The 25,253-nt window shown below is 43.9% G+C and overlaps 1 pseudogene; it reads left to right on the forward strand.

Moving 5' to 3' along the window:
* The first annotated feature begins 14,486 nt into the window (after positions 1-14,486).
* LOC115120184 (permeability factor 2-like) lies at positions 14,487-19,860 on the forward strand (annotated as a pseudogene).
* Positions 19,861-25,253: the final 5,393 nt, after the last annotated feature.

The raw sequence follows: 25,253 nt of genomic DNA on the forward strand, positions 1-25,253 counted from the left end.
GAATTTGGCCTCTTATGATGTTTGTGCGGTATACTGTGTGTAATACAAGGCTGCAGGGAGGCTACTGCATCCATTCATTTGTCTGTTCAGTTGATGTGTATGGATTTGTCCTGCATTTATTTTAGTGTGCAGACATGCAGGGTGTGTTATATACAGACCTTTGAATGTGTATGTATCATTTTGTATAATATGCTTGGATTCTGTGCTTTCCATCTTGTAGAGTCACTGTGACTTCAGTTTTGAAAGGAGCTGATGGTTTACCTGCTTTGTTTTGTCCTTATTCAATAAAGGAACATAATGTTACACATTGTGTTTTTATATTCATATGGAATGTGTATTTGTTTATATGACAGAGTACTAGGGCCACACTGAAGAAAAAGGATAAAGTCATAAATTTATGAGGCTGGTTCTTTCTGCAGAAAAGATACATATTGTTTTTACAGTTTTGATACTTATGACAATGTGATACTTAATATTCTGGCACATCAGCATGTCTTTGTTTATGAAACCATACTGAAGTACAATTTCACGAAATGCCCCACATCTGTCATTTTAACAACTGTCCTTTAAAACAACTGGTTACAATATTATGACTTGTGTTTTTTTTCCCCTCTGTGGCCCTAATATTCTATCATTTTATATATAGCCTTATAGTCTATGGGAAACTGTAAATTATCTAATGATAGCAACATCATCTAAAAATCATTTTTTATCCAAAATCATTGAAATTAATGATCACAAACGTTTAAATAATAACAGTGGGTCTAGTTATATGTGATAACAATGTATAGTGAGCAGTGAAATAACTATTGGTTTCCATTTGTGGTGACTGCTGACTGACATTAGGGATGAGATTAAATAGATCCTGGAATTTAGCCTGGTCTGGAGCAGGCTAGCTCCACAGAATAAATCTCCATGGTAATTTATACCATAACATATCCTCCTGCCCCCTATCCATCTTTAGTGCAACCGGATTACGGATCAATTGAGCCAGGATCACCAAGATATCCTTGCTTAATCCCTTATCCTAGTTTTGTGCAACAGGCCCCAGCTCTTGAACGAAAGTCTAGCGTAACACAGCCATTCGCCATTGAAATTTCTACCTGAAGGAGCCACTTTGTTTGCGCGTAACAGTATTGAGTCGAGATAATTTTCCGCTATTTTATTGAAAGAATTATGGCGAGTAAATCTGGAAAATCAAAGGCAAAGTCCAGGTATACAGATCTACATGATGTTATTGACGAGATTGATAGAGAAAGTGACACAGAATTACTTGAAGATTTATCAGATTGTGAGACAAGTTTGGACTTCCAATTAGAAGAGATGTTGAGAGAGAGGTGTCGAACACAAATAAGTATGGTGCTAAGAAGCAGGCAGGCAAGAAAGAAGGATGGAAGCCCGTTTCCATGTCAGATCTTTTTTGTTTCCTGTCAATGGTCATTTACATGGGTCTTGTGAAGCTAAAAACCCTGAAAGACTAATGGAAAACTGCTCCCTTCTATCAACTGCCTTTCCCCTCCACTGTCATATCACGCAAAATGTTTCTGACAGTCTCACGGGCGCTTCATATCAGTGACCCAGAAGTTGATGAGGACAACGAGAAGACGAGTGGCACAGCAAGGTTTGATAGGCTCTGCAAAATAAAACCTCTCTACCCCAGCATCGTTGAGGCCTGCAAGACCTTTTTTCAGCCTACCCATAACCTTTCCATCGATGAGAGGATGGTAGCTTCAAAGGCCAGATTTGCCCTAAAACAATACATGCGTAACAAACCAACTAAATAGGGTTACAAACGGTTTGTTTTGGGATGATTCTGTGTGTGCATATACGTGCAATTTTCTTTGTTTATGAGGGGAAGAGCAGTTTTGCGACCGGTAAGGGACTTCGCTATGACTCCGTTATGCAGTTATTAGATTTTCAACTGCTGGGGAAGGGCTACAAACTTTTTGTGGACAACTTCTACACAAGCCCGACCCTGTTTATAGAGCTGAGGAAGGGCTACAAACTGTTTGTGGACAACTTCTACACAAGCCCGACCCTGTTCACAGACCTGAGGGAGCGGGATGTGTGGGCTTGTGGCACCATTCGGACCAACAGAGTGGACTTTCCGAAAACAAAGGTGAATGACATGCCTAAGCGGGCTGAGCGGGGTACCATGAGATAGATTCTCCAAGATGGCCTGCTCTTTGTGAAGTGGATGGATACCAGAGAGGTGGTCATGTGCTCCAGTATCCACAAGTCCTTCAGTGGAGATCACGTCGTCAGGTGTGTGAAGGACGCTACTGGGGCATGGGCCACCAAAAATGTCCCCATTCCTGCAGCTATCAAGGACTACAACAAGAGCATGGGAGGTGTGGACCTGTCAGATGCACTGATTGTCTACTACAATGTTCTCCAAAAGACAATGAAATGGTACAAGACATTTCTCTATCATTGCATTGACATTGCTGTGGTGAATTCCTTCATCCTCCAGAAGGAAATGCCTAAGAGCTGTGGACAGCCCCACATCTCACCGCTAGCCTTCAGAGAGCTGTGGACAGCCCCACATCTCACCGCTAGCCTTCAGAGAGCTGTGGACAGCCCCACATCTCACCGCTAGCCTTCAGAGAGCTGTGGACAGCCCCACATCTCACCGCTAGCCTTCAGAGAGCTGTGGACAGCCCCACATCTCACCGCTAGCCTTCAGAGAGCTGTGGACAGCCCCATATGTTTTTTGGGTCGGTGTGTGTGTGTGTGTGTCTCTGGATGATCCAGACGAGGAATGGGAGAAGGTCATGTGGTCTGATGAGACAAAAATAGAGCTTTTTGGTCTAAACACCACTCGCCGTGTTTGGAGGAAGAAGAAGGACGAGTACAACCCCAAGAACACCACCCCAACTGTGAAGCATCATTCTTTGGGGATACTTTTCTGCAAAGGGGACAGGACGACTGCACCGTATTGAGGGGAGGATGGATGGGGCCATGTATCGTGAGATCTTGGCCAACCCTTCCCTCAGTAAGAGCATTGAAGATGGGTCGTGGCTGGGTCTTCCAGCATGACAAAGACCCGAAACACACAGCCAGGGCAACTAAAGAGTGGCTCCGTAAGAAGCATCTCAAGGTTCTGGAGTGGCCTAGCCAGTCTCCAGCCCTGAACCCAATAGAAAATCTTTGGAGGGAGCTGAAAGTCCGTATTGCCCAGCGACAGCCCCGAAACCTGAAGATCTGGAGAAGGTCTGTATGGAGGAGTAGGCCAAAATACCTGCTGCAGTGTGTGCAAACCTGGTCAAGAACTACAGGAAACGTATGATTTCTGTAATTGCAAACGAAGGTTTCTGTACCAAATATAAGTTCTGCTTTTCTGATGTATCAAATATTTATGTCATGCAATAAAATGGAAAATAATTGCTTAAAAATCATACAATGTGATTTTCTGGATTTTTTTTGTTTTAGATTCCGGCTCTCACAGTTGAAGTGCACCTATGATAAAAATTACAGACCTCTACATGCTTTGTAAGTAGGAAAACCTGCAAAATCGGCAGTGTATCAAATACTTGTTCTCCCCAGTGTATATTAATATTTTTATTTAATTTTTTATTATTATTCTGTATATATTTTAACACTTGCACATATGCAGGGTATGTATTTAATCAGTTGACACTTTAAAACAATTCTAAGAATTACAATCACCTATTTATTCATTTAATCAATCAAGTGACTCGTTTTTTGATCTACTGATACATAATTATTAGAAAGGTAACCATGTCATTAATATACATGTTACGTGCACCACCAGAACACACAGAGGATCTTCTTAAAGTAGAACTGCTTTCCAAAACGTGATTGTGTCACGTCCTGACCATAGAGAGCCTTTATTTTCTATGGTGGAGTAGGTCAGGGCATGACTGGTGTTATGCAGGTGAGTGAGGACCCAACAGCGATTCAACAGAAACAGAGTCTTTTAATGTCCAAACAGGGAAAACATAAATCCTCAATCTTTACAGGAGATGTCCAAACAGGGAAAACATAAATCCTCTATCTTTGCAGGAGAGTCCTCCTTCTAGTAGTAGAGGAGAATTGCAGGGCTAGCGGCAACAGACTGCAGGTCCCTCTGGGTAGGCGCGGGCCGTAGAGGACAGAGACACCTGCTCACACGCAGCATCTGATGAAGAGGCAGATTACGACAGGACGGGACAAGGGCAAAGCAAACAAGAATCCGACAAGGACAGAAGCAGAAACAGAGAGAGAAATAGAGACATAATCAGAGGGCAAAAGAGGAGACAGGTGTGAGAGAGTAAACGAGGTCGTTAGGAGAATGGGGAACAGCTGGGAGCAGGAACGGAACGATAGAGAGAGAGAGAGAGATAGTAACCTAATACGACCAGCAGGGGGAAACGAAGAGAAGAGAAAGCACAGGGACAAGACATAACATGACAGTACCCCCCCACTCACCGAGCACCTCCTGGCACTCGAGGAGGAAACCTGGCGGCAACGGAGGAAATCATCGATCAGCGAACGGTCCAGCACGTCCCGAGATGGAACCCAACTCCTTTCCTCAGGACCGTAACCCTCCCAATCCACTAGGTACTGATGACCACGGCCCCGAGGACGCATGTCCATAATCTTCCGGACCCTGTAGATAGGTGCGCCCTCGACAAGGACGGGACGGGGGGGGGGGGGGAGACGAACGGGGGCGCGAAGAAAAGGCTTGACACAGGAGACATGGAAGACCGGGTGGACGCGACGAAGATGTCACGGAAGAAGAAGTCGCACTGCGACAGGATTAACGACCTGAGAAATACGGAACGGACCAATGAACCGCGGGGTCAACTTGCGAGAAGCTGTCATAAGGGGAAGGTTACGAGTGGAGAGCCATACTCTCTGACCGCGACAATACCTAGGACTCTTAGTCCTACGCTTATTAGCGGCTCTCACAGTCTGCGCCCTATAACGGCAAAGTGCAGACCTGACCCTCTTCCAGGTGCGCTCACAAAGTTGGACAAAAGCCTGAGCGGAGGGGACGCTGGACTCGGCGAGCTGGGACGAGAACAGAGGAGGCTGGTACCCGAGGCTACTCTGAAAAGGAGATAGCCCGGTCGCAGACGAAGGAAGCGAGTTGTGAGCGTATTCTGCCCAGGGGAGCTGTTCTGCCCAAGACGCAGGGTTTCGAAAGGAAAGACTGCGAAGATGCGACCAATCGTCTGATTGGCCCGTTCTGCTTGACCGTTAGACTGGGGGTGAAAACCGGAAGAGAGACTGACGGAAGCCCCAATCAAACGGCAAAACTCCCTCCAAAATTGAGACGTGAATTGCGGACCCCTGTCCGAAACGGCGTCTGACGGAAGGCCATGAATTCTGAAAACATTCTCAATGATGACTTGTGCCGTCTCTTTAGCAGAAGGAAGCTTAGCGAGGGGAATAAAATGAGCCGCCTTAGAGAACCTATCGACAACCGTTAGAATAACAGTCTTCCCCGCTGACGAAGGAAGACCGGTAATAAAGTCTAAGGCGATGTGAGACCACGGTCGAGAGGGAATGGAAAGCGGTCTGAGACGGCCGGCAGGAGGAGAGTTACCGGACTTAGTCTGCGCGCAGTCCGAACAAGCAGCCACGAAACGACGCGTGTCACGCTCCTGAGTGGGCCACCAGAAACGCTGGCGAATAGAAGCAAGCGTACCCCGAACGCCGGGATGGCCGGCTAACTTGGCAGAGTGAGCCCACTGAAGAACGGCCAGACGAGTAGGAACGGGAACGAAAAGAAGGTTCCTAGGACAAGCGCGCGGCGACGGAGTGTGAGTGAGTGCTTGCTTTACCTGCCTCTCAATTCCCCAGACAGTCAACCCGACAACACGCCCCTCAGGGAGAATCCCCTCGGGGTCGGTGGAGGCTACTGAAGAACTGAAGAGACGGGACAAAGCATCAGGCTTGGTGTTCTTAGAGCCCGGACGATAAGAAATAACGAACTCGAAACGAGCGAAAAACAGCGCCCAACGAGCCTGACGCGCATTAAGTCGTTTGGCAGAACGGATGTACTCAAGGTTCTTATGGTCAGTCCAAACGACAAAAGGAACGGTCGCCCCCTCCAACCACTGTCGCCATTCGCCTAGGGCTAAGCGGATGGCGAGCAGTTCGCGGTTTCCCACATCATTGTTACGTTCCGACGGCGACAGGCGATGAGAAAAATACGCGCAAGGATGGACCTTATCGTCAGATTGGGAGCGCTGGGACAGAATGGCTCCCACGCCCACCTCTGACGCGTCAACCTCGACAATGAACTGTCTAGAGACGTCAGGTGTAACAAGGATAGGAGCGGATGTAAAACGCTTCTTGAGGAGATCAAAAGCTCCCTGGGCGGAAACGGACCACTTAAAGCACGTCTTGACAGAAGTAAGGGCTGTGAGAGGAGCTGCCACCTGACCGAAATTACGAATGAAACGACGATAGAAATTCGCGAAACCGAGAAAGCGCTGCAGCTCGACACGTGACTTAGGGACGGGCCAATCACTGACAGCTTGGACCTTAGCGGAATCCATCTGAATGCCTTCAGCGGAAATAACAGAACCGAGAAATGTGACGGAGGAGACATGAAAAGCGCACTTCTCAGGCTTCACATAAAGACAATTCTCTAAAAGGCGCTGGAGGACACGTCGAACGTGCTGAACATGAATCTGGAGTGACGGTGAAAAAATCAGGATATCGTCAAGGTAAACGAAAAAAGATGTTCAGCATGTCTCTCAGTACATCATTCACTAATGCCTGAAAGACAGCTGGAGCGTTAGCGAGACCGAACGGCAGAACCCGGTATTCAAAGTGCCCTAACGGAGTGTTAAACGCCGTTTTCCACTCGTCCCCCTCCCTGATGCGCACGAGATGGTAAGCGTTACGAAGGTCCAACTTAGTGAAAAACCTGGCTCCCTGCAGGATCTCGAAGGCTGAAGACATAAGGGGAAGCGGATAACGATTCTTAACCGTTATGTCATTCAGCCCTCGATAATCCACGCAGGGGCGCAGGGTCCCGTCCTTTTTCTTAACAAAAAAACCCCGCTCCGGCGGGAGAGGAGGAAGGGACTACGGTACCGGCGTCGAGAGCTACAGACAAATAATCTTCGAGAGCCTTACGTTCGGGAGCCGACAGAGAGTATAGTCTACCCCGGGGGGAGTGGTACCCGGAAGGAGATCTATACTACAATCATACGACCGGTGAGGAGGAAGGGAGGTGGCCCTGGACCAACTGAAGACCGTGCGCAGATCATGATATTCCTCCGGCACCCTGTCAAATCACCAGGCTCCTCCTGTGAAGAGGGGGCAGAAGAAACAGGAGGGATAGCAGACATTAAACATTTCACATGACAAGAGACGTTCCAGGAGAGGATAGAATTACTAGACCAATTAATAGAAGGATTATGACACACTAGCCAGGGATGGCCCAAAACAACAGGTGTAAAAGGTGAACGAAAAATCAAAAAAAAAAAGAAATGGTTTCGCTATGATTACCAGAGACAGTGAGGGTTAAAGGTAGCGTTTCACGCTGAATCCTGGGGAGAGGACTACCATCCAAGGCGAACATGGCCGTGGGCTCCCCTAACTGTCTGAGAGGAATGTCATGTTCCCGAGCCCAGGCTTCGTCCATAAAACAACCCTCCGCCCCAGAGTCTATCAAGGCACTGCAGGAAGCTGCCGAACCGGTCCAGCGTAGATGGACCGACAAGGTAGTACAGGATCTTGAAGGAGAGACCTGAGTAGAAGCGCTCACCAGTAGCCCTCCACTTACTGATGAGCCCTGGCTTTTACTGGACATGAAATGACAAAATGACCAGCGGAACCGCAATAGAGACAGAGGCGGTTGGTGATTCTCCGTTCCCTCTCCTTAGTCGAGATGCGAATACCCCCCAGCTGCATGGGCTCAGCACCTGAGCCAGTGGAGGAAGATGGTAGTGATGCGGAGAGGGGGGAAACGGATAATGCGAGCTCTCTTCCACGAGCTCGGTGACGAAGATCTACCCGTCGTTCTATGCGAATAGCGAGTTCAATCAAAGAATCCACGCTGGAAGGAACCTCCCGGGAGAGAATCTAATCCTTTACCTCCGCGTGGAGAACCTCCAGAAAACGAGCGAGCAACGCCGGCTCGTTCCAGTCACTGGAGGCAGCAAGAGTGCGAAACTCTATAGAGTAATCCGTTATGGATCGATTACCTTGACATAGGGAAGACAGGGCCCTGGAAGCTTCTTTCCCAAAAACTGAACGATCAAAAACCCGTATCATCTCCTCCTTAAAGTTCTGATACTGGTTAGTACACTCAGCCCTTGCCTCCCAGATTGCCGTGCCCCACTCACGAGCCCGTCCAGTAAGGAGAGATATGACGTAGGCGATACGAGCTGTACCCCTGGTGTACGTGTTGGGCTGGAGAGAGAACACAATATCACACTGGGTGAGGAACGAGCGGCATTCAGTGGGCTCCCCAGAGTAACACGGTGGGTTATTAATTCTGGGCTCCGGAGACTCGGAAGCCCTGGAAGTAGCCGGTGGATCGAGGCGGAGATTGTGAATCTGTTTCGAGAGGGCGGAGACTTGGGCGGCCAGGGTCTCAACGGCATGTCGAGCAGCAGACAATTCCTGCTCGTGTCTGCCTAGCATCGCTCCCTGGATCTCGACGGCTGAGTAGAGAGGATCCGAAGTCGCTGGGTCCATTCTTGGTCGGATTCTTCTGTTATGCGTGAGTGAGGACCCAACAGCGATTCAACAGAAACAGAGTCTTTTAATGTCCAAACAGGGAAAACATAAATCCTCAATCTTTACAGGAGATGTCCAAACAGGGAAAACATAAATCCTCTATCTTTGCAGGAGAGTCCTCCTTCTAGTAGTAGAGGAGAATTGCAGGGCTAGCGGCAACAGACTGCAGGTCCCTCTGGGTAGGCGCGGGCCGTAGAGGACAGAGACACCTGCTCACACGCAGCATCTGATGAAGAGGCAGATTACGACAGGACGGGACAAGGGCAAAGCAAACAAGAATCCGACAAGGACAGAAGCAGAAACAGAGAGAGAAATAGAGACATAATCAGAGGGCAAAAGAGGAGACAGGTGTGAGAGAGTAAACGAGGTCGTTAGGAGAATGGGGAACAGCTGGGAGCAGGAACGGAACGATAGAGAGAGAGAGAGATAGTAACCTAATACGACCAGCAGGGGGAAACGAAGAGAAGAGAAAGCACAGGGACAAGACATAACATGACAACTGGGGTGTTAGTCTAGTTTATATTTTCTATGTGGGGTTCTAGGATTTTTTTTTCTATGTTGGGGTTTTGGAATGATTCCCAATGATAGGCAGCTGGCTACCGTTGTCTCTAATTGGGGATCATACTTAAGTCGCATTTTTTCCACCTGTGGGTTATGGGATATTGTTTATGTTTTGAGTTAGGGTTGTAGTCACGGTATGTTGTTTGTTAGTTTCTTGTTTTGTCTTTGCTAATGTTTCACTTCTTTAATAAATTATGTGGAACTCAACGTACGCTGGGCCTTGGTCCGACATTCAGTATAACGATCGTGTGTCACGGTTTTCTTTCTGGGAAGGAGAGGAGGACCAAAATGCAGAGTGGTTATCTATAAACATCTTTAATGAAAGATGAAAACGTGAACACTATACAAAATAAGAAAACGTGGAAAAACCGAAACAGTCCTAACTGGTGCAAAACACAGAGACAGGAACAATCACCCATCTAAAGAATATGGCTGCCTAAATATGGTTGCCAATCAGAGACAACGATAAACACCTGCCTCTGATTGAGAACCACTCCAGGCAACCATAGACTTACCTAGAACACTCAACTGAACAGAACCCCACAGACTACAAAAACCCCTAGACAAAACAAGACACATAAATCACCCATGTCACACCCTGGCCTAACCAACATAATAAAGAAAACACAGAATACTAAGGCCAGGGCGTGACATCGTGACAGATTGTTATTGGTACAACTGTTATCAATACTCTGAATGCAACTGTTTTAGGCATAGTGCAGTCTGGATCGTACACAGGAAATAACTAATTACAAACTGTGTGCGGTGATGATGTATAACTTAACAAATGCTGGAGAACATCCGCACATCCAGGTACTTTCCACAGCTGCTGGAGTTGTAGGCTCATGGAAAACAGAAAGGGAAACGCTGCACACTGTGAGGATATGTATTTACAACAACATTTAGGTCCTTTAGGTCTTCATCAGGCATCCATGTTGTTATAAATATCACCTGGGAGCATGAGTAGAAGGGTGCGGTTATAAATATCACCTGGGAGCATGAGTAGAAGGGTGCGGTTATAAATATCACCTGGGAGCATGAGTAGAAGGGTGCGGTTATAAATATCACCTGGGAGCATGAGTAGAAGGGTGCGGTTATAAATATCACCTGGGAGCATGAGTAGAAGGGTGCGGTTATAAATATCACCTGGGAGCATGAGTAGAAGGGTGCGGTTATAAATATCACCTGGGAGCATGAGTAGAAGGGTGCGGTTATAAATATCACCTGGGAGCATGAGTAGAAGGGTGCGGTTATAAATATCACCTGGGAGCATGAGTAGAAGGGTGCGGTTATAAATATCACCTGGGAGCATGAGTAGAAGGGTGCGGAGTTTGGATTTCTGTTTTTGATGGATGTGACCTTGTGAGACTGGGACAGACAGTCCTCTGTCACATCCTCAGGTCAGAATATATCACACTTCCTCATTGGACTAGAGCAAGGGTTCTTAAATGTCACATCCTCAGGTCAGAATATATCACACTTCCTCATTGGACTAGAGCAAGGGTTCTTAAATGTCACATCCTCAGGTCAGAATATATCACACTTCGTCATTGGACTAGAGCAAGGGTTCTTAAATGTCACATCCTCAGGTCAGAATATATCACACTTCGTCATTGGACTAGAGCAAGGGTTCTTAAATGTCACATCCTCAGGTCAGAATATATCACACTTCGTCATTGGACTAGAGCAAGGGTTCTTAAACACGTTCAACCTGGGACCCAAATGAGAGATTCTGTGTTTTCCTGGGACCCAAGCTTAGGAAAATATGCAACTATACATAAATATTGGTTAATTTCATTGCCCTTATGCCTAAAACAAATGCAATATAGACAAAAACAATTGACAATGACATTAAATATCCATAGAAATATCTATTAATGTTTATTCTCACCCATTAAAAACACTCTTACATATCTGTCTAGGTTGGAACTGTTGCTGTTAAAATACAATAAATCATTTTCATTCTGAACTGGAATAAACAGATTGATCACGTCACACAGATGAATAACAGAACACACACACAGGCTTTTTGATAGTGCAACCCTAAGTAACAGTACAGATGAAAAATGATCAGGCCTACTGTCCATCTTACTGTAGAAATTGTTCAAAGAAAGTTTAGGTTGGAACTTCTGCTCTTAAAATACAATACATATTTTTTTAATTCTGAACTGGAATAAACTGATTGATCACATCACACAGATGTAGACCAGAAAACACACAGTCCTAATGAGAGCATGTCTATTCTGGGCTCTGTTTTTGACAGTGTAACACTGAGGTCATGCTCAGCCTTGAAACTGTTTCTGTACTTGTTCTTTAAGTATGTCAGAGTTGAGAACCCTGACTCACATAGGTATGTGGTGCCAAACTGGACCAGAACATCTACTGCTTTCTCAGTCAGGCAGGAGACCGCTTCCTGTTGTAGATGAACAACCCAGAACTGTGTGAGTGTGTTTGCCTCAAAAAGCATCTTTCTTTTATTCAGTTTATTCCAATTAAGAATACACATTACTATTGTATTTTAACAGCAACAGTTCTAGACTAGTTTTCAACAATAATGTATACAGTAAGATGTACAGTGGGCCTGATTGTTTATCTTCATCTGTACTGTTACTAGGGTTACACTATCAGTAGCTTAGCTTGCTTTGGCGAATGTTAGCTATTATCTGTGTACAAGGACAGGAGATTGCATGAAAGAGAAACTCACATATATTATGAGAGTCAGTTAGTACTCCCTTATTTCTGCTTATCATCATCACCTGTTATAAAATGACAATGCCTTGCTAGCTGACTTTTCCACTGTCGAGGCACTGTTTCCTGAAGCATTCTGCCCTGTTCTGAAAGAACTCCCTGGGTTTACCGTCATGCTGTGGATGTTTGGTCAGGACGTGTCGTTTTATTCATTTGTTCGTTATGCGAGACGCATTACTAAGCACTTCCACACACAAAACACATTGTGAGTGCTCCGCGTTATAAGCTTGTATGAAAGAGAGAGAAACTCATCGCTGTATATACGTTTCATGACAATTGAGCTCAGTCAGAACTTGTGGCTTGCATGAGTCCATTTGATGACAGCAGTGAGTGATGGCGAGTGGGAATGATAAGTCAGTGGCAGACAGTGCATCATCTACTGCTGAAAGACTGCGCTGCATCGTGTGTCACGGAGTGGTCTTAAAGAAAACGGCAGAAAAAATATCCGGTAAACCGCGAAGGACAGGGGAATCTCCCTCTCACTCTTGCGCAGCTGCAAAACTGAACAGAGACCGCATTTGGCCAGATCAATAGCAGTAATGAATATAATCGCGCCCCACCATTAGCAGGTCCGCGACCGACTTTGGGTCTCGACCCATACTTTAAGAAATGCTGGACTAGAGGAAAGAAAGCACTCCAAATCTTGACTTTAAAATACTATTTCCTCTTGTCTGACATAATTCTAAAATCATGAACCTTCAAGGATGGTCTCAGTGTTATTACCCCTCTGGGAAATTCCCAGGTGTCCCCATTGGTAATATGGGGGCAAAAGAAATGAATAAAAATAACAATATGGGGACTTAACATCACCCCCAAGTCTGCTGAGAGGGCCCCTAGATCAGTTGTTCTTAAACATGTATGAGAGGGACAGATGAGAGGGCCCCTAGATCAGTTGTTCTTAAACATGTATGAGAGGGACAGATTAGAGGGATATAGCACAAAAAATGAGTGCAAGACCAGGGATCAAACCGCTGCCTTCAGAGGCATATGAAGTCTGGGGGCGGCAAGCAGTAGACCGGCCACTAGCTAGGCATGGATCATGTTGGAAAGAAAAACAGTAGTAACTTTCTCCCGCCACACATTCTTACTCTCAGACGTGAGATTTCTAAGTGGAACAGTACTCTGACACGAACTCCAACGTGTAGCACCAGTCATGGAGATTTATTCTGATAGGAACAGCACAAAATTGCACGTCATGCAATGCACGGCTCACCATCCAACTCTGCACTCACGCACTGTAGAAAATATATGAACCCCTCCCCCACCAGACACAGTAAATTGCTAGCTAGTACTGTCGGGAATTCTTTACAACAAAATGCACAACAAATATTCTCCAAAAAACGCTGCATCTTATGTGTGATGTTCGAATAACATTTACAAACAAATTTATATAAATTGTACATTTAAATCATCACTTGGGAGTATAAATATCACTTTTGATGTGCAGTGCTTTGCAACCAACAACTTACCAGGCAGAATACTGTCTGTTTCATCGGTTCCTCCGATGTCGTTCAGAGTCCCTAATGCATCCGAGTCACCCGTTGTGTCAGTTGTCCATCATACCTAAAAAAAAAATCGTTGTACCCCCTGTTTAAAACACAAATAACTTGTGTTTAATATTACAATAATATCACGATAATATTCAAACAAAACTTAAAATATATTTTTCACTTACTCACCTCCAGAAATATCCATTAGGAGGGCTTCACAGACTATGTTATCTGTTCTGGTACTGCTGCCTGGTGTCTTACGAAGTCGTTCAGAGTGCACACTTTTCGTTTTTTAATATATAAATATTATTGGGTATGTGATTATTTGAACCTACGCCGAAAATGGTGTGATCGTGAATGGCTACGTAAAGGACAGGGCGCAGTTTGCTTCTGAGAATCCACGTCTAACAGTCGCTTCCCAATCACTTATGTCCAGTAGCCTTCAGAAATATCCATTAGGAGGGATTCACTTATTCACATCTCTTTTTTAATCTGTCCTGGCAGCTAAATATTCGGGCCTGTGGGTTTGCGCTAAAGCTGTGGTAACAGTGTTAAAGTATATGCTCCCTAACTTGCGAAAGTACGGAATGAGTTTACAGGGCCGTGGTGGCATTTTTTCGGGAGATATCATGTATGCAACACCCTGTATATTTGGTTTAGAGAACAAAGGCGGTGAATTCAAACAACAGGAGGGGATGTCGAGACATTTTGTCTACAACCTGGGGTGGGGGGCACCGGACGCTGATTAGAGATATCAATGTTTAACCCCGGGGGGTCGGCAGATATCTGGACATGCCGTTTGCATGATAGTGCAAACATTGGTTTCAAACGATTCTCTACAGATAGAATGGGGCTACATGGTTGGGCCCTGTTGAACACACACACACACGCGCCCATTTTTGTTTTTGAAACGCACACACCCTCCTGCTGCTCCGTCACACGCACCCTGATTTTCCGTGTCTTTTTCCTTCGCGACAGACCGGGGTGATGGCTGGAAAGGACATTTTCCCTTCGTTAAAGGGTGAGATACTGTTTTAAAACCATTGATTTAATTCCAAAATATATAGTACAACCTTTTTTAAAACATGTTAGAATGAATTACCAATTGACTAATATTTAAACATGTATCACGAGTGTTTTATGTAAAAACCTTGGAGGCCTGCAGTTGTACATTATTACAAACTTTATAACATACCATCATTGTAGGAAAGACTATAAAATAATACATGTTTTTTTCAGACATTACATTTCTTTGTGACAGACCGTGGTGATGGATGGAAAGGACATTTTCCTTTCATTAAAGGGTGAGATATTGTGTATTGTATAATAATTTAAGATCCATAAATATTTGATGCAAAATAATGAAAACATAATGTAGTTCAGATAGAGCACGATCAGCAGGGCGGGCGATAGAGTACACAACTGTATCAACGGCTTGAATTTCTGACAAAATAATATTATCAATGTATACAATATATTTGTTTATTAGACCTACCAACATAGAACACAATAGTGAGATACTAAAAAATGTATATGCAACGTGTGGACTGATCTAGACTATGTTGAAATAATCTAAATGAATGCAGCGACCACTGCAACCTGTGGACTGATCTAGACTATGTTGAAATAATATAAATGAATGCAGCGACCACTGCAACCTGTGGACTGATCTAGACTATGTTGAAATAATCTAAATGAATGCAGCGACCACTGCAACCTGTGGACTGATCTAGACTATGTTGAAATAATATAAATGAATGCAGCGACCACTGCAACCTGTGGACTGATCTAGACTATGTTGAAATAATCTAAATGAATGCAGCGACCACTGCAACCTGTGGACTGATCTAGACTATGTTGAAATAATCTAAATGAATGCAGCGACCACTGCAACCTGTGGACTGATCTAGACTATGTTGAAATAATCTAAATGAATGCAGCGACCACTGCAACCTGTGGACTGATCTAGACTATGTTGAAATAATCTAAATGAATGCAGTGACCACTGCAACCTGTGGACTGATCTAGACTATGTTGAAATAATATAAATGAATGCAGCGACCACTGCAACCTGTGGACTGATCTAGACTATGTTGAAATAATCTAAATGAATGCAGTGACCACTGCAACCTGTGGACTGATCTAGACTATGTTGAAATAATCTAAATGAATGCAGCGACCACTGCAACCTGTGGACTGATCTAGACTATGTTGAAATAATCTAAATGAATGCAGCGACCACTGCAACCTGTGGACTGATCTAGACTATGTTGAAATAATCTAAATGAATGCAGCGACCACTGCAACCTGTGGACTGATCTAGACTATGTTGAAATAATATAAATGAATGCAGCGACCACTGCAACCTGTGGACTGATCTAGACTATGTTGAAATAATCTAAATGAATGCAGCGACCACTGCAACCTGTGGACTGATCTAGACTATGTTGAAATAATCTAAATGAATGCAGCGACCACTGCAACCTGTGGACTGATCTAGACTATGTTGAAATAATGTAAATGAATGCAGCGACCACTGCAACCTGTGGACTGATCTAGACTATGTTGAAATAATCTAAATGAATGCAGCGACCACTGCAACCTGTGGACTGATCTAGACTATGTTGAAATAATCTAAATGAATGCAGCGACCACTGCAACCTGTGGACTGATCTAGACTATGTTGAAATAATATAAATGAATGCAGCGACCACTGCAACCTGTGGACTGATCTAGACTATGTTGAAATAATATAAATGAATGCAGCGACCACTGCAACCTGTGGACTGATCTAGACTATGTTGAAATAATCTAAATGAATGCAGCGACCACTGCAACCTGTGGACTGATCTAGACTATGTTGAAATAATCTAAATGAATGCAGCGACCACTGCAACCTGTGGACTGATCTAGACTATGTTGAAATAATATAAATGAATGCAGCGACCACTGCAACCTGTGGACTGATCTAGACTATGTTGAAATAATCTAAATGAATGCAGCGACCACTGCAACCTGTGGACTGATCTAGACTATGTTGAAATAATCTAAATGAATGCAGCGACCACTTCATTAAAAACTATAGATGCATTTGACCGTAGACCATTTTGTTTTATAATGGTTACATGTTCAGTACACACCCCTGCATTCTATATTATAAAGTAGGATGTTGGTCTTCAAATTAAGTGTGTGTCTGTCAAGTTTAAGTTAGTGCAAGCATTCAGTACCACTGTTTTTGATCAGCTCTTGACATTGCCCATAACAGCCATAGAAATGGTATGGATGAGACATAACCTTTTGAGAATTCTGTGGGGTGGGATTATGTAAAGATGTTTCAGTGGTGCGGTGTACAATCAAGATTGAGATGGCAATGATAGAACAAATATGTATTACTGAATCAAGTGCTCCGTCCGTGGTGTTAGGTTCTGAACAGAGTAAAACTCAAACCAAGTTTATTCACCCACTGGGTCATACAGCTGCAAAGACAACATACCAGCACATATTTATACCTTCCGACAAGGCGTAGTTATCTTCTTGCATGTTTAAGATGGACATTATTCTCTGTTAGTCCATAACACTGTAGGTTCCTCTTACTGGTATTGTCATGGCCCTGCCAAAATCTAGGACCCTCAAAGGTGTGGAAATGTGTGAGGTCTAGAATCGGATGGCCCCCCTTCCCAGCAGTGTCTTCTCTCTTCATCTGTTGACCTTATCTCGAGTTGAATTCCACATCCCTCATGGTCCTGATTCCTCAGCAACTCGTCTGTCTTATCAAGAACTGATACTAGACTGTTTCCCTTTGCCTCCCTCCTTAGGAACATTCATATTCAATAATAACATATTTGAACAGAATATCAACTTTGTGCACTTCCCTGTTCTCAATCAGTAACTTTCCACACATCTAATTCTGTCACACCCTGATCTGTTTCACCTGCCTTTGTGCATGTCTCCACCGCCCTCCTGGTGTCACACATCTTCCTCATTATCCCCAGTGTATTTATAACTGTGTTCTCTGTTTGTCGGTTGCCAGTTCATCTGGTCTTGTCAGGTCTTACCAGCGTGTTTTCCTGTCTCCCTACATTATCAAGTCTTGTTTCCTCGGTTCTGACCATTCTGCCTGCCCTGACCCCGAGCCTGCCTGCCGTTCTTTACCTGCCAGCCGTTCTGTACCTGCCTGACTGACCCATTTACGAATCTCTGCCCGTCCTGTCCCCGAGCATGCCTGCTGTTCTGTACCTTATTGACTCTGCCCTGGATTATGTCCTTCTGCCTGCATTTGACCTGTCTTCTGCCTGCCTCCTGTCTGCATCTGGGTATCCTGAGTTCTGATAAGTTCCTCTTGACCCCTAACATTCCTCATACATGTAACGTAATCAGTAAGTTCTAGTACGGTAACATGAATAAGTATATTTCAAGCTAGAATCCAACAATGGTTTTCAAACCTCTCCTCTTGGACCCACAGATGTTTCACTATTTTATTGTAGCCCCAGGGCTTGATGACAAGTTGAATCACTTGTGCTAGAGTGGGGAAGTTCAAAGATATGGAATGGCTGGGAGTCCCTGAGAAGAGGTTTGAAACCATGTTTTGCAGAATAGAACATGTTTAGATTTGTTGTTGGCATAAACTGCTTCATCCCCTCTGACTGCTTCAATCAATGGGAATTAAACCACAGAGCTGACATTATTTTTTGAAAGGGAAATGCTGCTATTGCTGGGGATTTTCTCTGCAGGGCGTGGAAGAAAACTGATTGTGGTACTATCCTATCATTGTACAGGTCATTAGCTGAGCTTAAAATGGAAAGTGAAACCACTAGCCACTCATAAAGACATCTGACCTGCTCTCAGCAGTAGCACACACTTCAAACAAACATGAGGACAGCAACGTTGATCCTGTTTTGTGTCACAGTCTTCGGAGCTGGACTTGCTCAATCCCCTGGTAAGTAGGCTTCTTCAATTAATAGTGGACATTTGTATATCTCCCATTTCTATTTCATGTGTTCATTTAATACATTCTTATCATTATGTTATTTAATATGTACCATAAGAACAATTTACAGTGTCGATGTGGATGACTTGATAAGTGAATAGCAGAGTCAGATGTTGAAAGCTAGTAATAACAATTACCTTTAGTTTTTTTTTGTAATAGGACTATATCTTAACTGTTGTTCTTTCAAATCAATAGGTGGAAGATCTGATAAATGTCTATGCAAAGGGAAACTAATGCAGTCTGTGAGGATAAAACGCATCCAAAAGTTAGAGGTGTACCCAGAAACTGTCTTCTGTGCAAAGACAGAAATTATGTGAGTATTACAAATAATTATATTTATACTCAGATAGTATGGAAGTGAGACTAAACATATATATACATATTTTCTTTGTAGTGCCATAATGAAGAATGGTAAGAAAAGTGTCTGAACCCAGAGGGCAAACTAGGAAAAAGATTCCTGATGAGAAAAAGGTAAAACACTTCCCCATCAAACCTTTCCTCAGCGTAGCCTAGTGGTTAGAGCGTTGGACTAGTAACCGGAAGGTTACAAGTTCAAACCCCCGAGCTGACAAGGTACAAATCTGTCGTTCTGCCCCTGAACAGGCAGTTAACCCACTGTTCCTAGGCCGTCATTGAAAATAAGAATTTGTTCTTAACTGATTTGCCTGGTTAAATAAAGGTTAAAAAAAAAAGATTAATTTTTTTTTTTTTAACTTGCAATGGACCATTTGTATCCTAAAGTATAAGTTCTTTACTTGCATTTCAGACTGGAGGTGCAACAGAAGCGAAAAGGAGGACTGGGAAGGAAGAACAAAAATCATTATAATCCCTGAGTTGGTACAGAATTAGAAAATAGATTAAAGCCTCACACCTACAAGTGTGCATTGGTCAAGCTGGAGACTTTCTCTGTCACTGCAGCCTGTCTGGAGGTGTTTCCTTCCCGGAGGAGGTGGTTCCTTCCTGGAATACGTTCATAGTACACAATGTGTCCATGCATTCCGTTCCCATGTAAACAGGAGAACGGCCAAGATGTTGTCACAGAGACTTACCTCAATGGTTCTCACAATTGTTTATGGATATTTGTTTTAAATGTTTGTGTGGGTTATATCACTACTTTATTTACAGTATGTGTCTATGATTAGCCTCACTTCAGAATATAATGTAGCACGTTCTTGCTCTGGGGCAATAGATTTGTTACAAATCACCCATATCATAACAGCTGTTATGTACTTGCATTAATCCTATAGATAGAAATATATATAGTTCTATACTGAACACTAATATAAATTGCAACATGTCAAGTTTTGGTCCCATGTTTCATGAGCTGAAATAAAAGATTCCCAAAAATGTCCAAACGCACAAAAAGCTTGTTTCTCTCAAATTTTGTGCAAAAATATTTTCATCACTGTTATTGAGCATTTCTCCTTTTCCATGATAATCCATCCACCTGACAGGTGTGACATATCAAGAAACTGATTAAACAGCAGGAATTAGGAAATAACTAAGCACCAACTGTGTGTGGTGGTGATGGAAAACTTAACTCCTAACTTGGGGGAGATTATTTTGTTAACGAGGGAAATCTGTGATTAAACAGCACGATCGTTACACAGGTGCACCTTGTGCTGGGAAAAATAAAATGAGCAGTTTTGTCACCTAACACAATGCCACAGATGTCTCCATTTTGAAGGAGCGTGCAATTGGAATGCTGACTGCAGGAATGGCCACCAGAGCTATTGCCAGAATATTTAATGTTAATTTCTCTACCATAAGCCACCTCAAATAATTTTAGAGAATTTGAAAGTACGTCCAACCGGCCTCACAACTGCAGACCATGTGTAACCATGCCAGCCCAGGAGCTCCACATCTGGCTTCATCACCTGCGGGATAGTTTGAGATGAGCCCCCCTTACAGCTGATCAAACTGTGGGTTTGCACAACCTACGAATTTCTGCATCAAACTCCCGACTTCAGTGGGCAAATGCTCACCTTCGATGGCCACTTTGTGGATGAATCCCAGTTTCAACTACCAGGCGTTGTGTGGGCTAGCGTTTTGCTGATGTCAACATTGTGAACAGAGTGCCCCTTGGTGGCGGTGGTATTATGGTATGGGCAGGCATAAGCTACAGAAAATGAATGCACAGAGATGACGAGATCCTTGTGGTACCATTCATCTGCTGCCATCACCTCATGTTTCAGCATGACTATGCACGGCACCATGTTGCAAAGATCTCTACACAATTCCTGGAAGCTGAAAATGTCCCAGTTCTTCCGTGGCCTGCATACTCACCAGACATGTCATCCATTGAGCATGTTTGGGATGCTCTGGATTGACGTTTACGACTGCATTTTCCAGTTCCTGCCAATATCGAGCAACTTCGCGCAGCCAATGAAGATGAGTGGGACAACATTCCACAGTCCACAATCATCAGCCTGATTCAATCAAGTGATTTTATTTTTTTTTTAAATCTACTGATACATAATTATTATGAAGACAACCATCTCATTTATCTACTTGTTTAAACTGCTGTTGAAGTTGGATTTGTCATAAAATCTGTACATGTTACACGCGCCAACACAATAACGCACAGAGGTTTTTCTTAAAGTATGACACTGTTTTCCAAAGTGTGATTGTTATTAGTACAACAGTTATCAGTACTCTGAATGCAACTGTTTTAGGCATAGTGCAATCTAGATCATATAAACAGGAAATAACTAAGTACCAACTGTGTGTGGTGGTGATGGAAAACTTGACTCTTAACTTGGGAGAGTTTATTTTGTCAACAAGGGAAATCTGTGACCTTGTGGGACAGACAGTCCTCGGTCACATCCTCAGGTCAGAATATATTACACTTCCTCATTGGACTAGAGGAAAGAAAGCTCTCCAAATCTTGACTTGAAAATACCCTTTCCTCTTGTCTGACACAATTCTAAAATCATGAACCTTCAAGGATGGTCTCAATGTAATTACCCCTCTGGGAAATTCCCAGGTGTCCCCATTGGTAATATGGGGGCAAAAAAAATGAATAAAAATAACAATATGGGGACTTAACATCACCCCCAAGTCTGCTGAGAGGGCCCCTAGATCAGTTGTTCTTAACCATGTATGAGAGGGACAGATGAGAGGGCCCCTAGACAGACAGATGAGAGGGCCCCTAGACAGACAGATGAGAGGGCCCCTAGACAGACAGATGAGAGGGCCCCTAGACAGACAGATGAGAGGGCCCCTAGACAGACAGATGAGAGGGCCCCTAGACAGACAGATGAGAGGGCCCCTAGACAGACAGATGAGAGGGATATAGCACAGAAAATGAGTGCAAGACCAGGGATCAAACCGCTGCCTTCAGAGGCATATGAAGTCCGGGGGCGGCAGCACTAGACCAGCCACTGGCTAGGCATGGATCATGTTGGAAAGAAAAACAGTAGTAACTTTCGCCCGCCACACATTCTTACTCTCAGACGTGAGATTTCTAAGAAATGGGAAATGCCTCTATAACAAAAGTATAACCGTTCTGGCAGGCTCCCTGGGAATCCCCATAGTTTTTGGCTGTACATCCATAGATTAGGGCTTAATGTATTTATTTAAATTGACTAATTTACATCTATGATCTGTCACTCTTTAAAACCTTTGAAATTGTTGCATTTATATTTTTATTCAGTATGAATCACTAGTAATGCAACTAGTAATGTTAGTAAATGTTGTTATTCGTCATGGATTGTAAGCTGGTTGATGTTTGCCATTGAATGAGTATTTATCGAGTTCTTTTTATTAAAAGTGCACTAGATTAAAACAAATGTCAAAATACGTCAACACTTTTATAGTTGAAAGTTATCACTTTCTAGTTGGGTTTTTTTCTTCTTGAAATGAATGCACATATAATGTGTTTGTCATTCTATTATAAGAATATCTGATAATTGAATGGAGTAATGGTGTGACTCTACTCGCAGTAGTAACGTTAAAGGACACTTTATAACCAGTTAATATGCTGTTAGTATACAGTGTCTTCAGAAAGTATTCAAGCCTAAATTTAAAATGGATTAAATATAGATTGTTTTGTCACTGGCCTACACACAATACCCCATAATGTCAAATAGGAATTAGGTTTTTCAACATGTTTACAAATTATTACAAAATTAAAAGCTGTCTTGAGTAAATAAGTATTCAACCCCATTGTTAGGGCAAGCCTAAATGCTGAACAAGTCACATAATAAATTGGACGCACTCTGTGTGCAATAATAGTGTTTAAATTCAAGTTCAAATTTTATTTGTCACATACACATGGTTAGCAGATGTTAATGCGAGTGTAGCGAAATGCTTGTGCTTCTAGTTCCGACAATGCAGTAATAACCAACGAGTAATCTAACCTAACAATTCCACAACTACTACCTTATACACAGTGTAAGGGGATAAAGAATATGTACATAAATATATATGAATGAGTGATGGTACAGAACGGCATAGGCAAGATGCAGTAGATGGTATAGAGTACAGTATATACATATGAGATGAGCAATGTAGGGAATATAAACATAAAGTGGCTAGTGATACATGTCTTACATAAAGATGGCAAGATGCAGTATATGATATAGAGTACAGTATATACATATATACATATATACATATGAGATGAGTAATGTAGGGTATGTGAACATTATATTCAGTAGCATTATTTAAAGTGGGTAGTGATATATTTTTACATCAATTTCCATTATTAAAGTGGCTGGAGTTGAGTCAGTGTGTTGGCAGCAGCCACTCAATGTTAGTGGTGGCTGTTTAACAGTCTGATGGCCTTGAGATAGAAGCTGGTCCCTGCTTTGATGCACCTGTACTGACATCGCCTTCTGGATGATAGCAGGGTGAACAGGCAGTGGCTCAGGTGGTTGTTGTCCTTGATGATCTTTATGGCCTTCCTGTGACATCGGGTGGTGTAGGTGTCCTGGAGGGCAGGTAGTTTGCCCCCGGTGATGCGTTGTGCAGACCTCACTACCCTCTGGAGAGCCTTACGGTTGTGGGCGGAGCAGTTGCAGTACCAGGCGGTGATACAGCCCGACAGGATGCTCTCGATTGTGCATCTGTAGAAGTTTGTGAGTACTTTTGGTCACAAGCCGAATTTCTTCAGCCTCCTGAGGTTCAACAGGCGCTGCTGCGCCTTCTTCACAACGATGTCTGTGTGGGTGGACCAATTCAGTTTGTCCTTGATGTGTACGCCGAGGAACTTAAAACTTACTACCCTCTCCACTACTGTCCCGTCGATGTGGATAGGGGGGGTGCTCCCTCTGCTGTTTCCTGAAGTCCACGATCATCTCCTTTGTTTTGTTGACGTTAAGTGTGAGGTTATTTTCCTGACACCACACTCAGAGGGCCCTCACCTCCTCCCTGTTGGCCGTCTCGTCGTTGTTGGTAATCAAGCCTACCACTGTAGTGTTGTCCGCAAACTTGATGATTGAGTTGGAGGCGTGCATGGCCACGCAGTCGTGGGTGAACAGAAAGTACAGGAGAGGGCTCAGAACGCACCCTTGTGGGGCCCCAGTGTAGAGGATCAGCGGGGTGGAGATGTTGTTACCTACCCTCACCACCTGGGGGCGGCCCATCAGGAAGTCCAGTACCCAGTTGCACAGGGTGGGGTCGAGACCCAGGGTCTTGAGGACGAGTTTGGAGGGTACTATGGTGTTAAATGCTGAGCTGTAGTCGATGAACAGCATTCTCACATAGGTATTCCTCTTGTCCAGATGGGTTAGGGCAGTGTGCAGTGTGGTTGCGATTGCGTCGTCTGTGGACCTATTGGGGCGGTAAGAAAATTGGAGTGGGTCTTGGGTGTCAGGTAGGGTGGAGGTGATATGGTCCTTGACAAGTCTCTCAAAGCACTTCATGATGATGGAAGTGAGTGCTACGGGGCGGAAGTCGTTTAGCTCAGTTACCTTTACCTTAGCTTTCTTGGGAACAGGAACAATGGTGGCCATCTTGAAGCAGGTGGGAACAGCAGACTGGGATAAGGATTGATTGAATATGTCCGTAAACACACCAGCCAGCTGGTCTGCGCATGCTCTGAGGACGCGGCTGGGGATGCTGTCTGGCTTGTTTTACTCACGTCGGCTGCAGTGAAGGAGAGCTCGCAGGTTTTGGTAGCGGGCCGTGTCAGTGGCACTGTTCGCCAGGAATTTTACTTTTGGTATCTATTTTTAATTGTTGTGCTACTAGTGCTGCCTGTTAATGTCATGTAGGTAGCTACAGTAGCTGAATGATGTTAACATCTTCGGGTTTTATTTCATTAAATGTATTTTATTTCATCTGGGTGCTTACGTCACCTACTAGCCCTGGTACAACCCGTAACCCTGGTAACCCGTAGCTCTCCTCAGTCCGAGAAAACACTGAGAGAGAGAAGATCAGGTACATCCAAGACTGGTCAGGGGCACAGCCATGGTTAGGCCTGGTAGGGCATGGGTCCACCCACTTGGGAGCCAGTCCCAGCCAATCAGAATGAGTTTTTCCCCAAAAAGTGTTTTATTAAAAGGCAGAAATACTCCACAGCACCCCCCAGATGATCCCGCAGGTGAAGAAGCCAGGTTGGCGTGGTTACATGTGGTCTGCTGTTTAATCTGTTTCTTGATATGCCACACCTGTCAGATGGATGGATAATCTTGGCAAAGGAGAAATGCTCACTAACAAGGATGAAAACAAATGTGTGCACAAAATGTGAGAGAAATACGCTTTTTGTGCGTTATGGACATATTCTGGGATCTTTTATTTCATCCCGTGAAAAA

Source organism: Oncorhynchus nerka, linkage group LG19 (genome assembly GCF_034236695.1).
Source record: "Oncorhynchus nerka isolate Pitt River linkage group LG19, Oner_Uvic_2.0, whole genome shotgun sequence".
Taxonomy (NCBI): Eukaryota; Metazoa; Chordata; class Actinopteri; order Salmoniformes; family Salmonidae; genus Oncorhynchus; species Oncorhynchus nerka.